The sequence below is a fragment of the Rhinoderma darwinii genome, chromosome 4 (genome assembly GCF_050947455.1).
Source record: "Rhinoderma darwinii isolate aRhiDar2 chromosome 4, aRhiDar2.hap1, whole genome shotgun sequence".
NCBI lineage: Eukaryota > Metazoa > Chordata > Amphibia > Anura > Rhinodermatidae > Rhinoderma > Rhinoderma darwinii.
In genome coordinates, this window is record NC_134690.1 from 24588420 (window position 1) to 24612644 (window position 24225).

At 43.5% G+C, this 24225-nt stretch overlaps 1 protein-coding gene across 2 annotated transcripts in view; it reads left to right on the forward strand.

Annotated features, from left to right (window-relative positions):
* The window catches only part of LOC142759071 (cytochrome P450 2C14-like), a 97654-nt gene that overhangs the window by 41059 nt on the left and 32370 nt on the right, over positions 1–24225 (forward strand). The window lies entirely within an intron of this gene.

Consider the following 24225-nt stretch of genomic DNA (forward strand, 5'->3'; position numbering starts at 1 on the left):
AGCCAGGCTCCTGCTCCAACCGATAGGGTGTCTTGGCAGCCGGGGGCCTAACATAGGACCCATTCCTGCCCTGGCTATATGCGTATTAGGCCGTGCCAGGGCCACGTCCTCATAGATTGCCTGTCCGTTTTATAATATACTAAGTACACCAAAGCATTATAGCAGCGATAAAAAAAAAATTGCATAGTGAAGTCCCCTAGTGGGACTAAAATAATAAGTAATAAATATGAAATAAAAGTTATAAATAAAGATGCACAGTAAAAAAAAAAAAAAAACACAAGAAAACAAATTTTTTCCAAAAAATGGTTTTATTTAGTAAAAGTGTAAACAAGAAATAAAACTACACATATATATGGTATCGCCAAGACCGTAATGACCAAAACAATAAAGTTAAAATGTAATTTAAATCACAAAGTGAATGCTGTGATAAAAAAAACAACGCAAAAAACGATGTCAGAATTGCCATTTTTTTTCATTTCCCCCGAAAAAAGTACCAATAAAAGTTAATCAATAAGTCCCATGTACCAATGAAAACATCTTGTCCCGCAAAAACAAGCCCACGTATAACTGAATTGACGGAAAAATATAAAAGTTACGGCTCTTGGAAAGTAACAATGCAAAAACAAATCATTTCAGTTCAAAAGTGTTTTTATTGTGGAAAAGTAGTAAAACCTTAAAAACCTCTACATCTGTGGTATCCCTGTAATCGTACCGACCCATAGAATAAAGGTAACCTGTTTCTTACGCCGCACGGTAAACGGCATGAATTTTAAACGCATAGAACATTGGCAGAATTGCTGTTTTTTTTTCTATTCTATATGTACCCCAAAATGGTGCCATTATAAAATACAACTAATCCCGCATAAACAAGTGCAGCTATGTCGATGGAAAAATTAAAAAGTTCTAGCTCTTTAAATGCGACAATGGAAAAAATAAAAAAATTGCTTGGTCACTAAGGAGTTAACTTTCATTCATTGGAGTTGTCCTGCACCCACCGTGCTGCACTGCCTAGTCAAACTATACAGAAAGGAAGTATGCGTCTCTAATATGGCCCCCTAAAGAAGTTTTAAGAAATAAATATCTACAATATAAAAAAAACACATAATTTCCGTTCCACATTAATACTTACATTAATCAGTCATATGATTAAAGGGTTATCCAGGATTTTAAAATTGATGGCCTATCTTTGGGATAGGCCATCAATATTAGATCGGTGGGGGTCCGACTCGGCACCCCCGCCGGTCAGCTGTTTGAATGTGCCGCGGCGCTTGTACAATGGTGCTTTATTATTTATATTGATTTTCATTTTTGGATTTCAATAATTTTATTAAAAGTTTACAATAAAAGGTAAACTGTACATCAGACAATGCAAATAACAGTCGGGGGCAGTCCCCGTAAATCGAATCATAACCGACAAATGGGGGAAAACCCAAACCCCCTATACATTAGTAGCATATAGAGTACTTTGTGTGACTCCATATCGTTTGGACCCCAAACGAAGAACAATATAAGCCTTTGAAGGTCTTTTAAAGTACCCAGCTCATTTTGGCCTTGAGGACCAGACCCATTTTTTCAAATCTGACATGTATCACTTTATGTGGTAATAACTCCGGAATGCTTTTACCTATCCAATTGATTCTGAGATTGTTTTCTCGTGACATATTGTACTTTAGTTTAGTGGAAAAATTTGGTCGATAAATTCATTGCTTATTTGTGAAAAACACCAACATTTAGCGAAAAGATGAAGAAATTATGATTTTTCCAATTTTAAATGCATCTGCTTGTAAAACAGATAGTAATACCACACAAAATAGTTACCAATTAACATCTCCCATATGTCTACTTTATGATTGCATCGTTTTTTGAACATCCTTTTATTTTTCTATGACCTCACAAGGCTTAGAACTTTAGCAGCAATTTCTCATATTTTTAAGAAAATTTCAAAAAGCGATTTTTTTCAGGGACGAGTTCAGTTCTGAAGTGGTTTTGAGTGCCCTATATATTAGAAACCCCCATAAAACACCCCATTTTGAAAACTGCACCCCTCAAAGTATCCAAAACAGCATTCAGAAAGTGTTTCAACCCTTTAGGCGTTTTACAGGAATTGAAGGAAAGTAGAGCTGAAATTTTCAAATTTCATTTTTTTTTTACAAAATTCATATGTAATACATTTTCTTCTGTACCACAGAAGGTTTTACCTGAGAAACGCAACTCAATATTTATTGCCCAGATTCTGCAGTTTTTAGAAATATCCCACACGTGGCCCTAGTGCGCTAATGGACTGAAACACAGGCCTCAGTAGCAAAGGAGCACCTCTTGGATTTTGGGGCCTCCTTTTTTTCAGAATATATTTTAGGCACCATGTCAGGTTTGAAGAGGTCTTGTGGTGCCAAAACAGTGGAAACACCCAAAAGTGACCCCCATTTTTTAAACTACACCCCTCAGGGAATTTATCTAGGGGTATAGTTAGCATTTTGACCCCACAGGTATTTTGCTATATTTTCTGGAGTTAGTCTGTGAAAATGAAAATCTACTTTTTTTCTGGAAAAACGTAAAAATTTCTTATTTTTGCAAGAAATAAAGGAGAGAAAGCACCCCAACATTTGTAAAGCAATTTCTCGCGATTACGGAAATACCCCATATGTGGTAATAAACTGCTGTTTGGACCCACAGCAAGGCTCAGAAGGGAAGGACCCCCATTTGGATTTTGGAGCTCTGATTTTACTGGAATAGTTTTCAGTGCCGTGTCAGGTTTGCAACACACTGGAGGGACCTAAACCGTGGAATCCCCCCAAAAGTGACCCCATTTTGGAAACTATACCCCTCAAGGAATTTTTCTAGTGGTATAGTTATCATTTTGACCCCACAGGTTTTCTGCTGAATTTATTGGAATTAGTCTGTGAAGATGAAAAGAGACTTTTTTTTGGAAAAAACACAGAATTTTCTAATTATTATAAGGAATAAAGGAGAAAAAGCACCTCAACATTTGTAAAGCAATTTCTCCTGATTACGGAAATACCCCATTATGTGGTAATAAACTGCTGTTTGGACCCATGGCAGGGCTCAGAAGGGACGGAGCACCATTTGGATTTTGCAGCTCAGATTTTGCTGAATTGGTTTCTGGGGGCCATGTCGCATTTGCAGAGTCCCTGAAGTACCAGTACAGTAGAAATTCCCCAGATGTGATCCCAATTTGGAGACTATACCCCTGAAAGAATTAAATTAGAGGTGTAGTGATCATTTTGAGCCCTCAGGTGTTTTATAGATTTTATTAGAATTGGTCCGTGAAAATGAAAACATTTTTTTTTTCCAATAACCTGTAGCTTTAGCTCAGAATTTTTCATTTCCACAAGGAATACAGGAGAAAAGACACCCCAAAATGTGTTACACAATTTCTCCTGATTACGGATATACCCCATATGTGGTTGTAAACGGCTATTTGGACATACGGAAAAAGTGCAATTTCGTTTTTGGAGTGGAGATTTTACAAAATTTGTTTTTGACGCCATGTTGCATTGCGCTGAGGTACCAGTATAGTGAAAACTCCCGTAAAGTGACCCCATTTAGGAAACTACACCCCTCAAGGAATTCATCTAGAAGTGTAGTGAGCATTTTGACCCCCAAAGGTTTTTCAGAAATTAGTGCACAGTGGATGTTGCAGATTGAAAATTGACATTTTCCACATATATGCTATTTCAGTGCCCAATGTGTTGTGCCCAGCTTGTACCACTGGAGACATACGCCCCATAAATTGTTAAGCGGTTCTCCAGAGTACGGTAATACCCCATATGTGGTCATAAACCTCTGTTTGGGCACACTGCCAGGCCCAGAAGGAGCGCCATTTGGCTTTTGGAGCGCAGATTTTGCTTGGTAGTAGTTTTGTTTAGTGTTTTACTGGTGTTTCAGTTTATAATGTGGGGGCATATGTAAGCTGGGCGGAGTACATACATTTTTTGCGTGACACACTGTCGTTTTTATTGGTACCATGTTTGGCTACGCGCGACTTTTTGATCACTTTTTATTCCATTTTTTTGGAAACAACGTGACCAAAAAAGGAAATTCTGCCATTGTTTTTTTTGTTATTGTTTTTACGGTGTTCACCGTGCGGGATAAATAATATGATATTTTTTTAGGTCCGGCCGATACGAACGCGGCGATACCTATTATGTCTAGTTTTTGTCTTTTTTTTCATTTTTTTTCTAATTATAAAGGGCTTGATCAGGGAAACAAGGCGATTATTGTTTTTATTACGTAAAACTTGTATTTATTTATTTATCTAAAACTTTTTTTTCACTTTTTATTTTACACATACTAGGGGACTGGAAGATCTGATCTTCTGATCCCCTGTACAATACACTGCACTACTTCTGTATGTACTGATGTAGTGCAGTGTATTGTAACTGTCACTTTACAACTGACAGTTGAGCCTATTACATCCTGCCTTGGGCAGGACCTAATAGGCTCCCGTACCTGGCAACCAGGAAGCCGTTGCTAGGCTTCCTGGTTGCCATTGCAACCATCAGAACCCCGCGATTTTTCGTGGGGGGGGGCAATGGGGTGCAGAGAGAGCCCCCTCCCTCTGTATCAATCACTTAAATGCAGCTGTCGCTATTGACAGCGGCATTTAAGGGGTTAAACTACAGCGATCGGAGAGGACTGTGATCGCTGTAGTTGCAGTGGGATGTCGGCTGTATATTACAGCCGACATCCGATGAAGATGGAGCGAGCACAGCTCCTGTGCCCGCTTCATCCTCAGCGCGTTACAATACGCCCATTTTCGGGAAGGGGTTAATAAAAATAGTGTTTTTTTTTTTTTACACGGCTTTCTCTGATCTCCTCACGTATCTCACAGAAGTGAGGAGATCAGAGAAAGTGACAGGAGCTTTCTCCTGCAGACGACGTCACAGACGGCTGTGATTGGTCAGTCTTCAGAGACTGACCAATCACATCAATCGCCGGCATTGGGGACTGCTAATTGGTCCCCAGGCCGGTAGCAGAGACGGTTAGCTGTCAATGACAGCTGCCGCCGCTGTTCTGTCACTATGTGATTTCACATAGTGACAGTTTATTCCTGCACCGTAATAGTACGTCGAAGGTACGCAAGGGGTTAAATAGGGGGCAGGGACATCTCTTGGTAAAGCGCGGAAGAAGTATAAGATTCTGGGATGAACAGTCATTTTAACAGCTGCGATCCTGATGAACCAGGAAAGAGGCATTGAAGCCCAGTGTAACAGGTCTGTTTTACTTTTTTGTTTGAGAGGGAGGACATTTGTGCGAAACATGGTGGAATAGCAAGGAGTAAGGTGAACCCCCAGATATGTGATTTTGTCTTCCCTCCATCTCAGCTCAAAGTTCAATTGTATCAACTTGGCCATGGAATGTGGAATGCTGATGTTCAAAACCTCAGACTTATCATGGTTGACTTTTAACCCCGAGACTTGGGGAAAAACGTGATAGAGATTCAGCAGAGACATAAGGGGGACGACAAAATCAGTAAGATGTTGTCCGCATGAAATGCACACTTATGAGTCTGACCCCTCACTTCAAGTAATTTGATATCGTTATTCATCCTGATCAGGTGGGCCAGGGGCTCAATTGCCAATACTAAAAGGATAGGGGATAGAGGGCACCCCTGTCTCGTCCCCCGGGCTATGGATATACGATCTAAGAAGAATCCCTTGATTATTACCTGGGCAGATGGAGCATAATATAGACTTCTCAAAAGTGTAATAAATTTATCTCCAAACCCCAAACGCCTCAGGACAAAAAATAAATAGTCCCAAGTCAGGGAATCAAAAGCCTTATGCTGATCCAGTGACAGGCATAGTGTCCCGTCTTCCGCGTTCCATCCCAGAGTGAATGAACAAGGGATATAAGATCAATGATCCCTCTAGTCTGATCAGCCGCTTGTCTGTTTGGAACAAAACCCACCTGATCAGGGGGAGTGTATTGTTCTAGAAAGGCATTGAGTCTCGTGGCCAAGATTTTAGTCAGGATCTTCATGTCAACATTAATTAATGATATTGGCCTATAATTTTGAGAAGAAGAGGGGTCTTTACCTGGTTTTGAGATCACTGAAATGTACGCCCTAAGGGCTTCAAGTCCAGGAAGACTACCGTCCCTTAAAGCGTTAAAGAGGATGACTAAGTGAGGGGCCAAAACAGCCGCAAATTTTTTATAGTAGAGATTTGAGAACACATCTGGTCCTGGGGATTTAGCTGGCTTGAGGGATTTAATCGCAGCCAGAACTTCCTGAGTCGATATAGCGGCCTATTATCTCTGTGAGGGTCTGTTAATACAGGCAAGGAGATTTCCTTAAATAATGTGTCAACTTTCACTTCATCTATCTGGGGGGGGATTTATACAGGGAGGAATAGAATTAAAATAAACTATTGAGAACTTCTTTAGGGTGCTGCGTGAGATTACCATTCGCTAGCCTTACTTTAGGGACCATAAAGTTACGAGAAAATCGAGCAAGTTTCCGAGCTAAAAGGGTGCCGAGTTTGTCACTTTGGGCAAAAAATCTGTATTGCGTCCACCGAATGTGACGTTCTGCGATAGTCGTAAGGCATAAGTTAAGTTCAGTATGGGCAAATCAAGGCTGGTATCCACCTTCTGTTGTCTAACTAAAGCTAAATAGGTCGCTTCCTTATCTGTAAGAGCTTGGTCTCTAGTTCTTTTTAGACGTGAGGCAATCTGAATGAGTTTCCCTCTAAGGCTAGCTTTGTAGGCCTCCCAGTTGATTGCTGGGGAAGTGTCAGTCGCACAGTTAAGTTGGAAATACTGTTCAAGTTCCGTTGTGATTTCTTAGAAAATATTGGGGGTTTGTCAGAAGGGACTCATTCAAACGCCATGAGCTAGACCTAGGTTTAAGCCAGAAGCAATCCAATGTAAATGATACCTTGTCATGATCTGACCACGAAATGGGATGTATTTTGGCAGGTGGTAGACTATTTAACCCCTTCCTGACATCCACCGTATATATACACGACGCTGTCGGGCAGGGCTTCCCGCAAAGCACAGTACCATTACGTTGCGGTGATAGTGCGGGGTCAGGAGCTGAGCCTGCACCATCACCGCCGGGTGACAGCTGTATGTTATATACATACAGCTGGCACCCAGAGATATCGGCCAGGACCGGAGCTTGCGTCAGATCCAGCCGATTATCCACTCAGATGCTGCGCTCAATAGAGATCGCAGCATGTGAGGAGTTTTTAGCCACCGGCACCTCAGCAACGTGATCGCTGGGTTGCCGGTGGCTAATACGTACCTCCTGGTCTGCCAGCAACGGAAGCCTCCTATGCCCCGCTTGGCGGCGGGGCCTAAAAGGCTTCCGGTACCATCGGCAAGATGGCGCCGGCTCAGCTCCCGGCTCAGAAGCTGAGCCGGTGTCATTAGCAGTGAGTGTCCGCTGTATGTTACAGAGGACAGCCCGATGTATCGGCAGGAACCAGAGCTAGCTCCAATTCTTGCCATTTAACCCCTTTGATGCAGTAATCCAATGCGATCGCTGCATCAAAGTGGTTTGTAGCAAATCGGCGGCCTGCCATGTGATGGCACGGCTGGCGACTGCTACTATGGCAACAGGAGGCCTAACAATGGCCTCCTGTCTGCCATTACGGAAGCTGATTAGGCCCCGACCGGAGCCGGAGCCTGATTAACTAACAGTCCTAATACATTGCAATGTATTAGAACATCAATCAAACAGTTGGACCTTCAAGTCCCCTAGTGGGACTAAAGAAAAGTGTAAAAAAAAAAAGTTAAAATAAAAGTTGTAAAAAATAAAATAAAAGTTTAAAGTAATAACATAAAACACGATCACCCTATTTCCCTTATCAAGTCATTTATTATTGAAATTTTTTTATAAAACCATACATATTTGGTATCGCTGCGACCGTAACAACCTGAACTATTAAAATATTATGTTATTTGTCCCTCGCAATAAACGCCGTAAAAAAAACAACCTAGAAAATAATACCAGAATTGCTTTTTTTTTTTTGGTCCCTTTGTCTTCCAAAAATTGAAATAAAAAGTGATCAAAAAGTCGCATGTATCCAAAAATGGTAGCTCGTCTCGCAAAATACAAGTGATCATACAGCTCCGTCGTTGAAAAAATTACAAAGTTATGGCTCTTACAACTTGGCGTCATTATTTTTACAAAAGTAATTTTATTGTGCAAAAAGTTGTAAAACCTAAAAAAGTTCTATAAATTCGGTATCGCCGGAATTGTGCTGACCCGCAGAATGAAGGTAACATGTAATTTATAACGCATGGTGAACGCTGTATAAAAAAAACTAAAAAACTATGCCAGAATTGCTGTTTTTCTATCACCTTGCCTCCCAAAAAAATGGATAACAAGTGATCAAAAAGTCGCATGTACCCCAAAATGGTACCAATAATAATTACAGCTCATCCCGCAAAAAAAACGCCCCCATACCACTACGTCTATGAAAATATAAAATAAGTTAAGGCTTCATTAAGTCAGGAAAGAAAAATATCCAGTTGTGCAGCCCGAGGGGAACATTTATTCTGTTTCAAGAGGCGATTTATCATGGCTCTAAAATTAGGGAACCGGGAAGGAGAGGACTCAAACATATCCGCTGGAAGCGAGGGTGCCCGTATTATACCAGGACAACACTTTCCCAGCAAAATTCCCCAAACTGCAAAGTGTGGACCAAAAGGGGGATAAATAAGGACACCATTTATCAGTGCGACACCGGCCTGTGCAGAAAGGATTGCTTCGCAGCGTAACAAATATTTATGGATTATTTTATTGTTTACCCCATTATTATACCGCCAGACTATGCCCCTGATGTACTCTGCCCAGCTGAAATATGCGGCCAATTTATAAACTGAAATACCCGTAAAACTCCAAACAAAACTACTACCAAGCAAAATCCACGCTCCAAAAGCTAAATGGCACTCCTTCCCTTCTGAGCCATACAAAGTGCCCAAACAGCCGTTTACTTCCACATATATGGCATCGCCGTACCTGGGAGAACCCTTTTAACAATTTTTGTGGTGTGTGTTTCCCTCTGAAATGTCACATCTAGGGAAAAATATAAATTTTTACTTTGCACCATCAGCAGTGTAATCATTTATGGAAAACACCTGTGGGGTGAAAATGCTCCCTACACCCCTTAATAAATGCCTTGAGGGGTGTAGTTTCCAAAATGGGGTCACTTCTTAGTGGTTTCTTATTATTTTACATCAGAGCCTCTGCAATTGTGAACCAATACTGTGTAAGTTGCCAAATTGCTACTCAATTTTGCATGGTACTCTTTCACTCCTGAGCCCTGTCGATAGTCCTGGCAAAAGATTAGGGCCACATGTAGGGTGTTTCTAAAACCGGGAAGCACAGCATAATAATTAGAGAGCTGTCTTGTTATGGTGGCACAAGCTGGGCACCACATATTGGCATATCTATGGAAAAAATACAACTTTCACTCTGCAACATCGAGTGCACACCAATTTCTGCAAAATACCTGCGGGGTTAAAATGCTCGCTACACCCCTAGGTGAATACCTTGAGGGGTGTAGTTTCCAAAATGGGGTCACTTGTGGGGTTTTCCACTGTTTTAGTCCCACAGGGGCTTTGCAAATGCGACATAGAAACCAGAAACCAATCCAGCAAAATCTGCACTCCAAAAGCCAAATGGCGCTCCTTCCCGCCTGAGCCCTGCCGTGTGCCGAAACAGCAGTTTATGACCACATATCAGGTATTGCCGTGCTCTGGAGAAATTGCTTTAAAATGTTGTGGTTCTTTTTTTCCTTTATTTATTGCGAAAATGAAAAAATTTGAGCTAAAGCTACGTCTTATTGAAGAAAAAGGATTTTTTTATTTTCACTGCCCAATTCTAATAAAATCTATAAAACCCCTGTGGGGTCAAAATGCTCACTACATCCGTAGATTAATTTCTCAGAGGGTGTAGTTTCCAAAATGGGGTCTCTTGTGTGAGGTTTCCACTGTTTTGTCCCTTCGGGGGCTTTGCAAATGTGACATGGCCTCCGCAAGCCATTCCTGATAAATTTGACCTCCAAAAGCCAAATGGCGCTATTTCCATTCTAAGCCCTGCCGTGTGTCCAGACAGCCGTTTATGACTACATGTGGAGTGTTGTTTTAATCGGGAGAAATTGCTTTACAAATGTGGCAGTGCTTTTTCTCCTTTAGCTAAACCCATATTTTTTTTTGAAAGAATGTAGATTTTAATTTTCACGGCCTACTTCTAATAATTTCTGCAATAAACCTGTGCAGTCAAAATGCTCACTATACCCCTAGATAATCTCCTTAAGGGGTCTAGTTTCCTAAATAGGGTCACTTTTGGGGGATTTCCACTGTTATGGCACCGCAAGAGCCCTTCAAACCCGACATGGTGCCTAAAATATTTTCTAATAAAAAGGAGGCCCCAAAATCCCTTAGGTGCTCCTTTGCTTCCGAGGCTGGTGTATCAGTCCATTATCACACTAGGGCCACATGTGGGATATTTCTAAAAACAGCAGAATCTGGACAATAAATATCGAGTTGCATTTATCTGGTAAAACCTTCTGTGTTACAATTTTTTTTTTTATAAAAAATGAATTTCTGTAAAAAAAAAGAAAAGGAAATTTGTCAATTTCACCTCTACTTTGCTTTAATTCCTGTGAAACATCTAAGGCCTCATGCACACGACCGTGTTTTTGCGTCCGCAATTCAACCGCAAATCCACGGGTAAATTGCGGACCCATTCATTTCTATGGGCCCATACACACTATCCGTGTTTTCACGGCTCTCCGCATGTCCGCACATCCGTGCCGCAGAAACTACGGACATGTCCTATTATGGGCCGCAAATGCGGTGCGGACATGCCAATAGAAGTCAATGGGCCCGTGGAAATTGCGGATACACCGCCGTGTGTCATCCGCAGTTTTGCGGATTTGCGGAAGTGTTGCTAGGCGACGACCGGGAATGAGTTCTGTCGTCATCATGTTTTACCTAGGCTTTTTATTTTTCATCCGCATTTTGCGGATTACATACGGATGAACTGCGGAGGACATACGGATGAACTGCGGATGACATTTCACGGAACACGGTCCTGGAATTTGCGGACCAGAAAAACACTACGGTCGTGTGCATGAGGCCTAAAGGGTTAAGAAACTTTCTAGATGCTGTTTTGAATTCTATGAGGGGTAAAGTTTTTAAAATGGGGTGACTTATTCTGAGTTTCTAATATATAAAGCCCACAAAGCCACTTCACAACTGAACTGCAGGAGGGTAAAAATAGCCTTTTGACATTTTCTTGAAAATGTGAGAAATTTCAGCTAAAGCTCTAAGCCTTGTAACGTCCTAGAAAAACAAAACGATATTCAAAAAACGATGCAGATCTAAAGTAGACATATGGGGGAGGTTACTTAGAACCAATTTTGTGTGGTATAACTGCCTGTCTTACAAGCAGATACATTTAAATTTAGAAAAATGCACATTTTTGCAATTTTTCACAAAATTTTGTTGTTTTTCACAATTAAATACTGAATGTATCCAGCAAATTTTGGCAGTAACATAAAGTACAATGTGTCACGAGAAAACATTCTCAGAATCGCTTGGATAGGTGAAAGCATTCCGAAGTTATTACCACGTAAAGTGAAACACGTCAGATTTGAAAAATTATGTCCGGAAGGTCAAAAGTGGCCAAAGTGGGAAGGGGTTAAGAGCTGAGATGGAAGGAATAGATGGTCTATATGAGAGTAAGATGAATGGGCATGGGAATAAAAGTAATAAATAATTAATGGAGAGATTGGCAGATCTCCAGGCATCTAACAAATCACGGGAGTGTAAGAGTTTAGCTAATTGCAACACCTGGGGGGGGGCTGCAAAGGGATGTGGGACCTGTGATCATTTTTTCAAGGAGGTGATCCAATGCTACATTAGAATCTCTGCGCAAAAACACTTTACCAAGGAGATGAGGAAGTAAATGTCTAAACATGGCATTGGAAAAACTTATTTGGCCCTCGTTTGGTGTGTAATAAGAAATTATAACGTCTGCGGTCGCTGACCACCAACTCTTCTCATCCTGTTGACGCCTTTCTCTCCAGAGATGCCAGCACATGCTGCCGTCCTGTCCCGCAGTGACCACTAGGGTGCGCACGCTCAGTCCAGCCTTAAAGAGCCAGAGTGCACACATGTGTGAGATTGGGTTGATTGCTCCTAGATCACCCTGGACTATAAGAAGGGCCCTGCCCCTTCCTTCATTGCCTTAGCGTTGTTTGTACCTTCTCATATCAGTATTTGCAAATGGTCCCTTGAGTATTCTCCAGTTCCCAGTGTTCCCGTTCCTGCTACCTGTATCCTGTATCCCATGCTACTGTGTTCCTTTGCTGTGCAGAGTTGGAGTCGTGTTGGGTCGCCTGCTACACCCGCTGTGTTTCATCGCACTTGTTGTCTGCCTGCTGCCAGAGTTCCATTCGAGCCTAAACCATCGCTACTGTCTGAATTGCCACAGGTACCTTTATCCGAACTATAGATATGGACTTTGTACCCTGTTTAGCAAGCTGCTATACCGCTACAGCGGTACAGCTCAGTGGGTCCACATACCCACAGATCGTGACAGAAATTAAAGTGACTTGAGTGTCCTGCAGTGTACCATTCTCGAGAAAATACCGGTCCTCAGGATCTTCCACTGTAGTTTGATGTATGAAGGGAAGATTTCATCTGAAAAATATGCCCACTCCTCCCCCTTTCTGCAGCAACCGCTAGGTAATACAAAGGATAATGATTATGCATAAATTTAGGACAAGAGTTAGTGGAAAAATGCAGTGTAAAAACACAACATCACAATGCAAGGACTTATATGTTTGGAAAGCTTTGCGCCGTTTAGTTGGTGAATTGAGGCCTTGAACATTGTGAGTGACAATGTTAAAGGAGAACGGAGGGTCAGCCATGACCTAAATGTTTTCAGAAAGCATGATACCTAAGACACTCGACCATCATAAGAAGGGGACAGGAAAAATGGAAGAGAAGCAAAAGTAAAAGAGAGAGGACAATAAACAGATGTTATTTTGGTACATATAGCAAGATGCGAAGTCACGCCCAAACAGGGCCATAAGGGATGTTGAGAGAGCACCACCCCAAGGACAATAAAATATCAGTCTGGTCTCTCAAGATCCCAAGATGGGCAGTCCATCACACAACAGAAGGGCCATCTCTCACTAACTCAGCCCTCATATAGCTGAAAGACAACATCAACAAACACCACAGTAATAAAGGCAAAAGCAATATAAAAGCAAACGTTAATAGTAAGCATCAAAGGGAACTAATACGTGCAGAAAGTTCCAATCACAGGATCCTATGAGGAGTACATCCAGATGACATCAAGGATTTGCAAGTTCAGGTAATAGAAGCTGAGGGTCGGGCCGAAGATCTGGAGCTCCAGAGCGGTTGAAGACTTGCTGTAGAAGAGGAGGAAGCAGGCGGTGGTGATTTCCTCAGTGGCGGCGTGCCATCTATCGAGAGAAGACCCAAGCGTTCCATATTGGCTTCTCCTTCTTGGAGAGAAGCAAAGTTTTGTGACCGATATGAGAATGTAAGACGAAAAGGGAAGGCCCATCGATATCTAATCTCGTGACGAATCCGGACTTGGAGGAGAGGTTTTAATGAACGATGTCTCTGGATCGTACAAGGAGCCAAATCAGCAAAGACATGAATGTTGCAGCTACGCAGTCGTAACTGTTCTGAGGACATGGAAGCTTTCATGACCTTTTCCTTCACAGAATAATAGTGAGGCTTCACCAACACATCTCTGGGCAGACCATCTGTGCGGGGAACAGTAAGCGCCCTATGCACTTAATGTCAAAATATCGGTCAGATAAATCAGGAAGGAGCTGTGTGAAAAGATCATGTACCGCAGTTTCCAAATCCAGAAAATTCTCTGACAGACCTCTTATACTGAATTTTTCCCGCCAGGATCTATTTTCCATGTCTTCAAGCTTAGAGTGGGCTTCCTCAAGCTGTTAATATATGTCATCAATGCAATCAGAGTAATGATTAACAGTCGCCACAGTATTATCAATCTTAGCCTCCATTGCTTCCGTTCTAGATCCCAGAACTTGAAAATCAGCTTTAAGTTCAGATGTAATCTTAACACGTTTTTTTTCCACCTCTTGCTGTAAGAGTTGTGAAAAGTGTGCAATAAGAACTTTGTCACCCGAATATGCCCCAGTGTCAGTGTCCGCTTGCAGCTGCGGGAAGGATCATGGCGGAGACCCCTCCTGCCCAGCCTGGGTAATTGAAAACCCTCGCGCCAGAGGTTCTGCAGAGGAAACATTGGAATCCTCATCCCCAAACAGATCTGAGGCAGGGCTTGGGCTCTAAAAACAAGGGGTACCTCCACCCAAACTTTGTATCGGGGCCGGTAAGGGTGCCTGCAACTGAGGAGAATGAGGCAGGTCCGGCGCCATCATGGCCAGCTCCACGTGTGCACTCTGCAGTGGAGTCGCCCCTTCTGCAGCCGATGATCTGGTCACGATCCCGGACTTTTCGGCGTTCCCTTTCACCATCAAAAGATCTCTGAGAAGAAGCAGGAGGTATTCCGGTGGAAGGCAATCAAGGGGAGTGACTAAAAATAGCTGAATACTCCCGTTGAGGTGCGGAGCTCTAGTGACACACGTCCACCATCAGTCCCGCGCCTCACTTGATTTAATTTTTGTTAGTACTTGCACACGCCATTACGTTCGTAATGGCTGTGCAACGTATTTAAGGTATTTTGACAATGCTGCAATATTTTGCACAGACAATACGAATATAGGACTTTGACATTGGCTAAATTGTAATGGCTAGACTTTGTCAGGATATCTGCAAAACAGCAGGTCTTGTGGGGATGTTCCCGGTATGAAGTGGTCCAAGGAAGGACAATCCGTGAATCGGCAACAGGATCATGTGTGCCTAAGGCTCATTGATGGGAAGTTAAGGCTAGCCTGTCTGGTCCGATCCAACAGAAGAGCTACTGTAGCACAATTTCTTGAAATTGTTACTGCTGGTTATGATAGAAAAGTGGCAAAACATGCAGAGCATTGGAGCTAGCCTATATATTGAGCAGCATAGTTGCAGACAGCACAATGTGGCCATATTGACCTGTCCACCGCCGAAAACGCCTACAATGAGCACTTGAGCATCAGAACTGAACCATGGAGCAATGCAAGAATGTGCCTGGTCTTATGAATCACGTTTTCTTTTACATCTTGTGGATGGCTGGGTACGTGTGTGTCACTTACCTGGGAAAGAGATGGCCCCAGGAGGCATTATGGGAAGAAGACAAGTCCTGACATTCATGTGGATGTGACATGTTTCACCTACCTAAACAGATACCACAGAACACGTCCTGAGGTTTTTTGGAGGTAATTCCTCGATTGGTCCGTTCTGTTTTGGCAGCACAATATTAGCAGGTTGTATGAAGGTATATCCAATTAATGAAACTAAAATCAAATACATGAGGCATTCCCTTAACTTTGTTATTTTTATGTTCATATAAATGCAAGGTAATCTTAAAAAAATATATACTGGACAGATAGAGAAAAAATCAATAAAAAATAATGGCACTGACTGACTTCAGTCTGTACGATAGACTGCACAATGCCTTAAATATGCAGTATATTTCATTATGAAGGCATAGTAATAATAATAATTTTATTATATTTCAATATTTCCCTCTTATGAATGGTTGGGCCGGACACTGTTGCTCCTTCTATTTAAGTGAACAGGACACTTGTCATGGTGTTGATCGGCAGGTGTTAATCGGCAGTAGGCCATCCCTCTTATAGTCCAGGAGGAACCTTTTTTTTTTTTTTTTTTTTTTTAATATATGTATTTTTTATTTTTGCAAACGTTACAAAGAATCAACAAGATGTCCCATGACCATAGCATCTCTGAATGCTTATACCGTTATTGTACATATTGTATAGTGTACATATTGTATAATATACATTAAATGGTCCTTGATAAAGCGATGACAGGATCAGAGATTTTGCCCCAAGACAAATTGAAAAAGTGTCAAAAGTCATAGGACATAAAACACACTAAATAAATCATAAAGAAGGGGGAGGTTGGGGGGGGGGGAGAGGATGGACACGTGTATCCTCCACTGTCACCGCGATGTAGTACGGATATTAACCCTTTCAGAACCAAGGGTCATCGATGCCTCAATGACCAGCCCCATTTTATCAAATCTGACACGTGTCATTTTATGTGGTAATCACTCTGGAATGATTTTGCCTATCCAAGCGATTCAGAGCTTTCTCGTGACATATTGTACTTTGTTAGTGGAAAAATTTGGTCAATAAATTCATAGCTTATTTGTGAATAACACCAAAATGTAAAGAAAATGTGCAAAAATTATAATTTTTCTAAATTTAAATGTAATCTACTTGTAAAACAGATAGTAATACCACACAAAATTGTTGCTAATTAACATCCCCCATATGTCTACTTTATATTTGCATTGTTTTTTGAACATTTTGTTTTTCTAGGATGTTACAAGGCTTAGAACTTTAGCAGCAATTTATCACATTTTCAAAAAAATTTCAAAAGGCTATTTTGTCAGGGACCAGTTCAGCTCTGAAGTGGCTTTTAGGGCCTTATGTACTAGATAAACCCCATAAATCACCCCATTTTAAAAACGGCACCCCGCAAAGTATTCAAAACCGCATTCAGAAAGTTTATTAACCCTTTAGCGTTTCACAGGAAATAAAGCAAAGTAGAGGTGAAATTGACAAATGTAATTTCTTTTTGCCGAAATTCATTTGTAATACATTTTTTTCTGTAACACAGAAGGTTTTACCAGATAAATGGAACTCAATATTTATTTCCCAGATTCTGCAGTTTTTATAAATATCCCAAATGTGGCTCTAGTGTGATAATGGACTGAAGCACTGGCCTCAAAAGCAAAGGAGCACCTAGAGGATTTTGGGGTCTCCCTTTTAGAATATATTTTAGGCACCATGTCAGGTTTGAAGAGGTCTTGTGATGCCAAAACAGTGGAAATCCCAAAAAGTGGTTTTGGAAACGACACACCTCAAGGAATTTATCTAGGGGTATAGTTAGCATCTTGACCCGACATGTCTTTTTCTATATTTATTGGAATATGTCTGTGAAAATTAAAATTTTACTTTTTTTTTCTGAAAAAATATAAAAAAAAATAATTTTTACAAGCAATAAAGAATAAAACGCACCCCAAAACTTGTAAAGCTGTTTCTCACAATTATGGCAATACCCCATATGTGGTAATAAACTGCTGTTTGGACCCACGGCAGAGCTCAGAAGGGAGGGAGTGCCATTCGGCTTTTGGAGCGCAGGTTTTGCTTGGTAGGAGTTCTGTTTGGGGTTTTGCTGGTATTTCAGTTTATAATGTGGTGGCATATGTAAGCTGTGCAGAGTACATCAGGGTATATGTGTGAAGCTGTGCGGAGTACATCGGGGTATATGTAATCTGTGAGGAGTACATCAGGGTATATGTAAGCTGCGCGGAGTACATCAGGGTATATGTGTGAAGCTGTGCGGAGTACATCAGGGTATATGTAAGCTGTGAGGAGTACATCGGGGTATATGTAAGCTGTGCGGAGTACATCAGGGTATATGTAAGCTGTGCGGAGTACATCAGGGTATATGTAAGCTGTGCGGAGTACATCAGGGTATATGTAAGCTGTGCGGAGTACATCAGGGTATATGTAAGCTGTGCGGAGTACATCAGGGTATATGTAAGCTGTGCGGAGTACATCAGGGTATATGTAAGCTGTGCGGAGTACATCAGGGTATATGTAAGCTGTGCGGAGTACATCAGGGTATATGTAAGCTGTGCGGAGTACATCAGGGTATATGTAAGCTGTGCGGAGTACATCAGGGTATATGTAAGCTGTGCGGAGTACATCAGGGTATATGTAAGCTGTGCGGAGTACATCAGGGTATATGTAAGCTGTGCGGAGTACATCAGGGTATATGTAAGCTGTGCGGAGTACATCAGGGTATATGTAAGCTGTGAGGAGTACATCAGGATATACAGTGGAGGAAATAAGTATTTGATCCCTTGCTGATTTTGTAAGTTTGCCCACTGTCAAAGACATGAACAGTCTAGAATTTTTAGGCTAGATTAATTTTACCAGTGAGAGATAGATTATATAAAAAAACAAACTGAAAATCACATAGTCAAAATGATATATATTTATTAGCATTTTGCACAGAGAAATAAGTATTTGATCCCCTACCAACCATTAAGAGTTCAGCCTCCTCCAGACCAGTTACACGCTCCAAATCAACTTGGTGCCTGCATTATAGACAGCTCTTACATGGTCACCTATATAAAAGACTCCTGTCCACAGACTCAATTAATCAGTCTGACTCTAACCTCTACAACATGGGCAAGACCAAAGAGCTTTCTAAGGATGTCCGGGACAAGATCATAGACCTGCACAAGGCTGGAATAGGCTACAAAACCAGAAAGAGAAGAAAAGTCACGACCAAGTATTTGCAAAATTACAAACAATCTTTATTTCAGTCAAAAATACACAGAAAACACATTACAACTATACACAGTAAAAAGAATGAACCCTCATAAAGAGATTGAATCCGAACATAAAAGCAGCCTGGTCCCCCAGATGTTAAAATGGTCAAAAGATCCCACAAAGAGCATAAATCAATATTATTAGGCAGGTGCTAAGCATAGTACATTTGCACAGATAGATACCTAAAAAAATATACATGCAAAGTGCAGTCATAGGCAAACTAATGAGCTGTATTAGAGATGAGCGAACTTATGAAAAGTTCGGTTCGGCAAGTTCGCCGAATTTCGTGCAAAAGTTTGATTCGGACCGAACTAGTTCTGACCGAACCTGTAATACAAGAAAGTCCCTAAAAATCGTGTATAACACTGTTTTAAAGCCCTAGAAGCCCTGTATAACACTCTTAGGTCACCCATGAGTGTATCCAAGTACTTTTGAGCTGTCTTTAATGCAAAGTTGGTGTCAAAGTTACGCCAACATGTATGGCTCTAGGAAAACGGATGGGACACGGAGATAACTAACAGAAACCACTGCACTTGTGCATGTTGTATGCTTAATGCATTGTTAAAAAAGGTACAAAAATTAACCATTTTAGGCGGCTGATGCCTGCCAGGGTTCATACATATAAGGTGGTAAAAGAAGAAGCAATTGCTTTTGACAAGCCCTCCAAAAATTGACCCTTTTTATTGGCAGATGCCTGCCGGGGTTCTTCCATACATGGATGTAAAAGCATTAAAGCAACAAGCAATGGCTTTTGACAAGCCCTCCAAAAATTGACCCTTTTTATTGGCAGATGCCTGCCGGGGTTCTTCCATACATGGATGTAAAAGCAACAAGCAATGGCTTTTCACAAGCCCTCCAAAAATTGACCCTTTTTATTGGCAGATGCCTGCCGGGGTTCTTCAATACATGGATGTAAAAGCATTAAAGCAACAAGCAATGGCTTTTCACAAGCCCTCCAAAAATTGACCCTTTTTATTGGCAGATGCCTGCCGGGGTTCTTCCATACATGGATGTAAAAGCAACAAGCAATGGCTTTTCACAAGCCCTCCAAAAATTGACCCTTTTTATTGGCAAGGGTGAGTAGTAGCAGCACATTAAAAGACACTGGACGACAGTCACAGGACAAAGCCCTGTGGTGGGGCAGGCCTGCTTGTAGCAGACGGGCGGCAGTGGAGGTGTATTGGTGGTAGTAGTCGAGGTAGCCAACACAGACAGCAAGGGTGCAAGCAGTAGTAGCAGCACATTAAAAAAAGAGACTGGACAGTCACAGGAGGACAAAGCCCTGTGGTGGGGCAGGCCTCAGGCCTGCTTGTAGCAGACGGCAGTGTAGGTGTATTGGTGGTAGTAGAGGTACTAGCCAACACAGACAGCAAGGGTGCAAGCAGTAGTAGCAGCACATTAAAAAAAGAGACTGGAGAGTCACAGGACAAAGCCCTCTGGTGGGGCAGGCCTGCTTGTAGCAGACGGCACTGGGGTGGATTGGTGGTAGAAGTAGTAGCAGCTGCAGCACCAACAGCGGCACATTAAAAAAAGAGTGGACAGGACAGAATCCCGTAGTAGCAGGCGGCAGTAGCAGGCGGCAGCAGCAGCAGCAGCAATGTCAGATCTAATCAGTGGCATCAGGCACAGGGGTTTTAAAATCCTCACCGATCCACGCTTGATTCATTTTCAGAAACGTGAGATTTTCCAAGCTGTTGGCGGACAATCTTGTTCGCTTAGGGGTGACGAAGCCCCCTGCTGCGCTGAATACCCTCTCTGACGCTACACTGGATGGTGGACAAGACAGTACACCCATGGCAAACTGGGCCAGTTCTTGCCAATGATCCAATCTGCTGACCCAGAAGTCCATGGGGTCTGGGATCAGCATTTCTGATGGACAAAGGGCACAGTCCAGGTACGAGTGAACCTGGTTGTTTAGGTGCTGCACCTGGAGATGGTGAACATCCCTTTGGTGACTAGTACTACGATGTGTGTCAGGTCGGGGTATTGGATGTAAAAATGTTGTCATCATATTTTCCAAACTGAATTGGCTGCTGCTGCCGCTGCTGCCACGGCTGCCGCCTATTGCAGAGGTAGCTCTGCCAGAGGCGGTGGAACGATGAGACAGTGGGGAGCGGAGAGTGGCCCCCCGGTCAGACATGCTTGCAGCAGGTGTTTGCCGTTTGAAAGCCGTGACAAGCTGGCTGCATAGCTTCTCTCTATAATAAGCCAATTTTGCCTCCCTCTCGGAAGGCACAAAAACTCCCCCATTCTGGCTTTATACCGAGGGTCTAAAAGTGTGGCTATCCAGTAGTCATCTCTTTGCTTCATGCTAACAATACGACAGTCAGCGCGCAAGTAACGAAGCATACAGCTCGCCATCCTGGCCAGCGTTTCAGAGGGCCCGGTTGGTTCCATCTCCGCCCCATACTGCCATGGTTGTCCATCATCAAGGTCGTCGTCAGACTCGTCATCACCACCATCACTGTCATGTTGTGCGGCTGCCTCGTCCCCTATCCCTTCCTGTGATTCCAGCTCCTCTTCAGGTCCTGTTTCCTCATCCTCCTCCTCCTCCTCCTCCTCCTCCTCCTCCTCCTCCTCAACATCCATAGCCAGATGTGATCCTTCCTCCATCCTTTGCTGAATCATCGCTGTGAGCGTTTGCTCCATAATGAATATCAGCGGCATAACATCGTTCATTCCGCTAGCGTCACGGCTCACAAATCGTGTGGCCTCTTCAAAGGGCCTCAAAACGCGACATGCGTCTCTAACCAGCTGCCAGTGCCTGAGCTCGAAATTACACTGGCTCCAAACGCTGCCCGTCTGCTGCATCAGGAAATCATTCACGGCTTTCCGCTGTTCGTACAGACGGTCCAACATGTGCAGGGTGGAATTCCATCGTGTTGGAACGTCGCAAATCAGGCTGTGTTCTGGGAGATTGTTTTGACGCTGCAAGTCCAGGAGGGCGTGCTTAAATGCATACGAACGTCTAAAGCGAACGCAAACCCTCCTGGACATGGCCAGCACACCCTTCAAACCAACATATGACTTTAAGAAGCGTGTTATGACCAGATTGATCACATGTGCCATGCAAGGAGCGTGTGTCAGGTGACCTAGACGCAGTGCAGCCACAACGTTCTTGCCGTTATCAGAGACAACATTGCCCAGTGTGAGTTTCAGAGGAGACAGCCAGCGTGCGATTTCCTCCTTGATGCACAGCAGCAGCTCCTGCCCTGTGTGGCTTTTCTCGCCCAGGCTCAGCAGGTGTAAGACAGCGTTGTGGCGCTTCACCTTGCACCTATGAAAAGAGGAGTGGAAGATACGCTGTGTCCTGTCGGGGACGGGAAGACCTCCAAGGAGGAAGGCAAGGAGGAGGAGGAGGAGTAGGAGGAGAAGGATGGTAGGCGCCTGGTGTCCGGAGTTGAACTAGAAACATACAAGCGTGGAGGTGGTAATGCCTGGCATTGCTGCGGTGGTGCATCGGACTGCAAAATATTGACCCAGTGGGCCGTGAAAGACATGTACTGTCCCTGCCCATAGTTGCTGCTCCACGTGTCGACGGTGGCATGTACCCTGCTGCACACGGATAATTGCAAGGACTTGGACACCTTTTCCTCCACATGCTTGTGCAAGGCAGGGACAGCTGTTTTGGAGAAGTAATGTCGGCTAGGTATTCGCCACCTAGGCTGAGCGCACGCCATCAATTGCTTGAAGCCGGCGGAGTCGACCAGGTGGTACGGCAGCGACTGCACCACCAACAACTTAGCCAGGTGTGAATTAAGCCGCACGACAAGTGGATGACTGGGTATATATTGTTGCTTATTGGACAACGATTCCGTAATGGATAACTGACGGGACATAGGAGGAGCACTAGATGACAGTGATGATGATGATGACAACGACATGGTGGATAAGGCCTGGCTACTACTTAGATGACAGGGACTCGGAGCAGCAGCAGCAGCGGAAGAGGGGTCTTCATTAGATGTACATGATGGTGGGGCATGTTGATTGTCCCACATGGCCTTGTGATGCCGTTCCATGTGTTTACGTAGAGCAGTAGTTCCTACATTGCTTCCCTGCCCACGCTTTACTTTCTGCTTGCAGATACGGCACTGTGCCATGTTTTCCTCCTCCGGGAAGGTACAGAAAAATTGCCACACGGCAGAGTACCGTAAAGAGGTAGTACCACGTCCACCACCACCACCACAACCACCCAAGCTTGCCCCTTGTCTGGCAGGCTTTTTTCGGGAGCCTACACCAGCATCTGTGTCGCCGTCACCGGCTCCTGAGCTGACCCTACCGCTGCAACGTTTTGCAGATTGACTTCTGCCCCTACCTCGGCTTGGCTGTTTATCACATCCAGTGCCGCCACTACTACCCTCCTCCTCTGACGCCGTCATCAACTCGTCACCTGGTTCCCACGTCCTGTCTAAAACATCATCATCATCATAGCCTTCCTCATCATCCCCGCCACTTCTGTCACTGTGTTGTGAATGTGATGTGACATCATGGCGGGCTTCATGCCCCCCCTCATTACTGCGTCTGCCACCACGGCTACCACCACCAACACCCCCACTACCGCAGCTATGCGTCTCGGTCACCGCTTCCACCTCCACCACCGCCGCAACACACTCCGTTGGCTGACTCGCGGAAAACAAATCATCATCATCACTATGTTGTTCAGTATCTTCCTTCGCACCCGAGGAGATGTCTCTTAGGACTCTCAGGAAAGATGGCTTCCCGCTAGGAAGGGGGAGCGAAGACATAGATGATGGAATGGAAACGCTAGAAATACCTATATTACTACTGTCACCGTGCCAAGGAACTGTAGAGGATCTGGAATCCAACGAAACCTGGCTTGAAGCCAGATCGTCAGAGTCTTCCTGCTGAGATGACTGCGAGCCAGCCAACCAGTCCACAATGGCCGTATTGTCTAAAGTAACCCGCCCACCGGAGGAGATGGACAAGTCTGGCTTGCTGATACTACTACCAGCAGGCACATGGCAGCTGCTACTAGTGGAACTGGGCACATGTCTTGTGCCACAAATTCTGCTACTGGGTCTGGCACCAACCACTGGAAGAGGAGACGGCATGGGTGTTTCTTCCTCTACCCCGTCCTTTCACAACCTTTTTTTTCCCAGACATTTCAGAGCCCCTTCTAAAAGCGTATTCACACACTGACACTGGCTTGGCAAATGGCAATGAATGAGAATTTCAATCAGTCTCGCGGCAGTGCACTCAGGGAATGCTGGGCCTTGTAGTACTACTAGGCTGCCTGTATGGCAAGTTGGATTGTTATTCCTGTTAATAACGGCCAGGGATGAGCCCCTTTTTAAAAGCGTATTCACACACGGACACTGGCTTGGCAAATGGCAATGAATGAGAATTTCAATCAGCCTCGCTGCAGTGCACTCAGGGAATGCTGGGCCTTGTAGTACTACTAGGCTGCCTGTATGGCAAGTTGGATTGTTATCCTGTTAATAACGGCCAGGGATGAGCCCCTTTTAAAAGCGTATTCACACACGGACACTGGCTTGGCAAATGGCAATGAATGAGAATTTCAATCAGCCTCGCTGCAGTGCACTCAGGGAATGCTGGGCCTTGTAGTACTACTACTACCACTACTACAAAGGCTGCCTGTATTGCAAGTTGGATGCAGTGGGGATGAGCCCCTTCTAAAAACGTATTCACACACGGACACTGGCTTGGCAAATGGCAATGAATG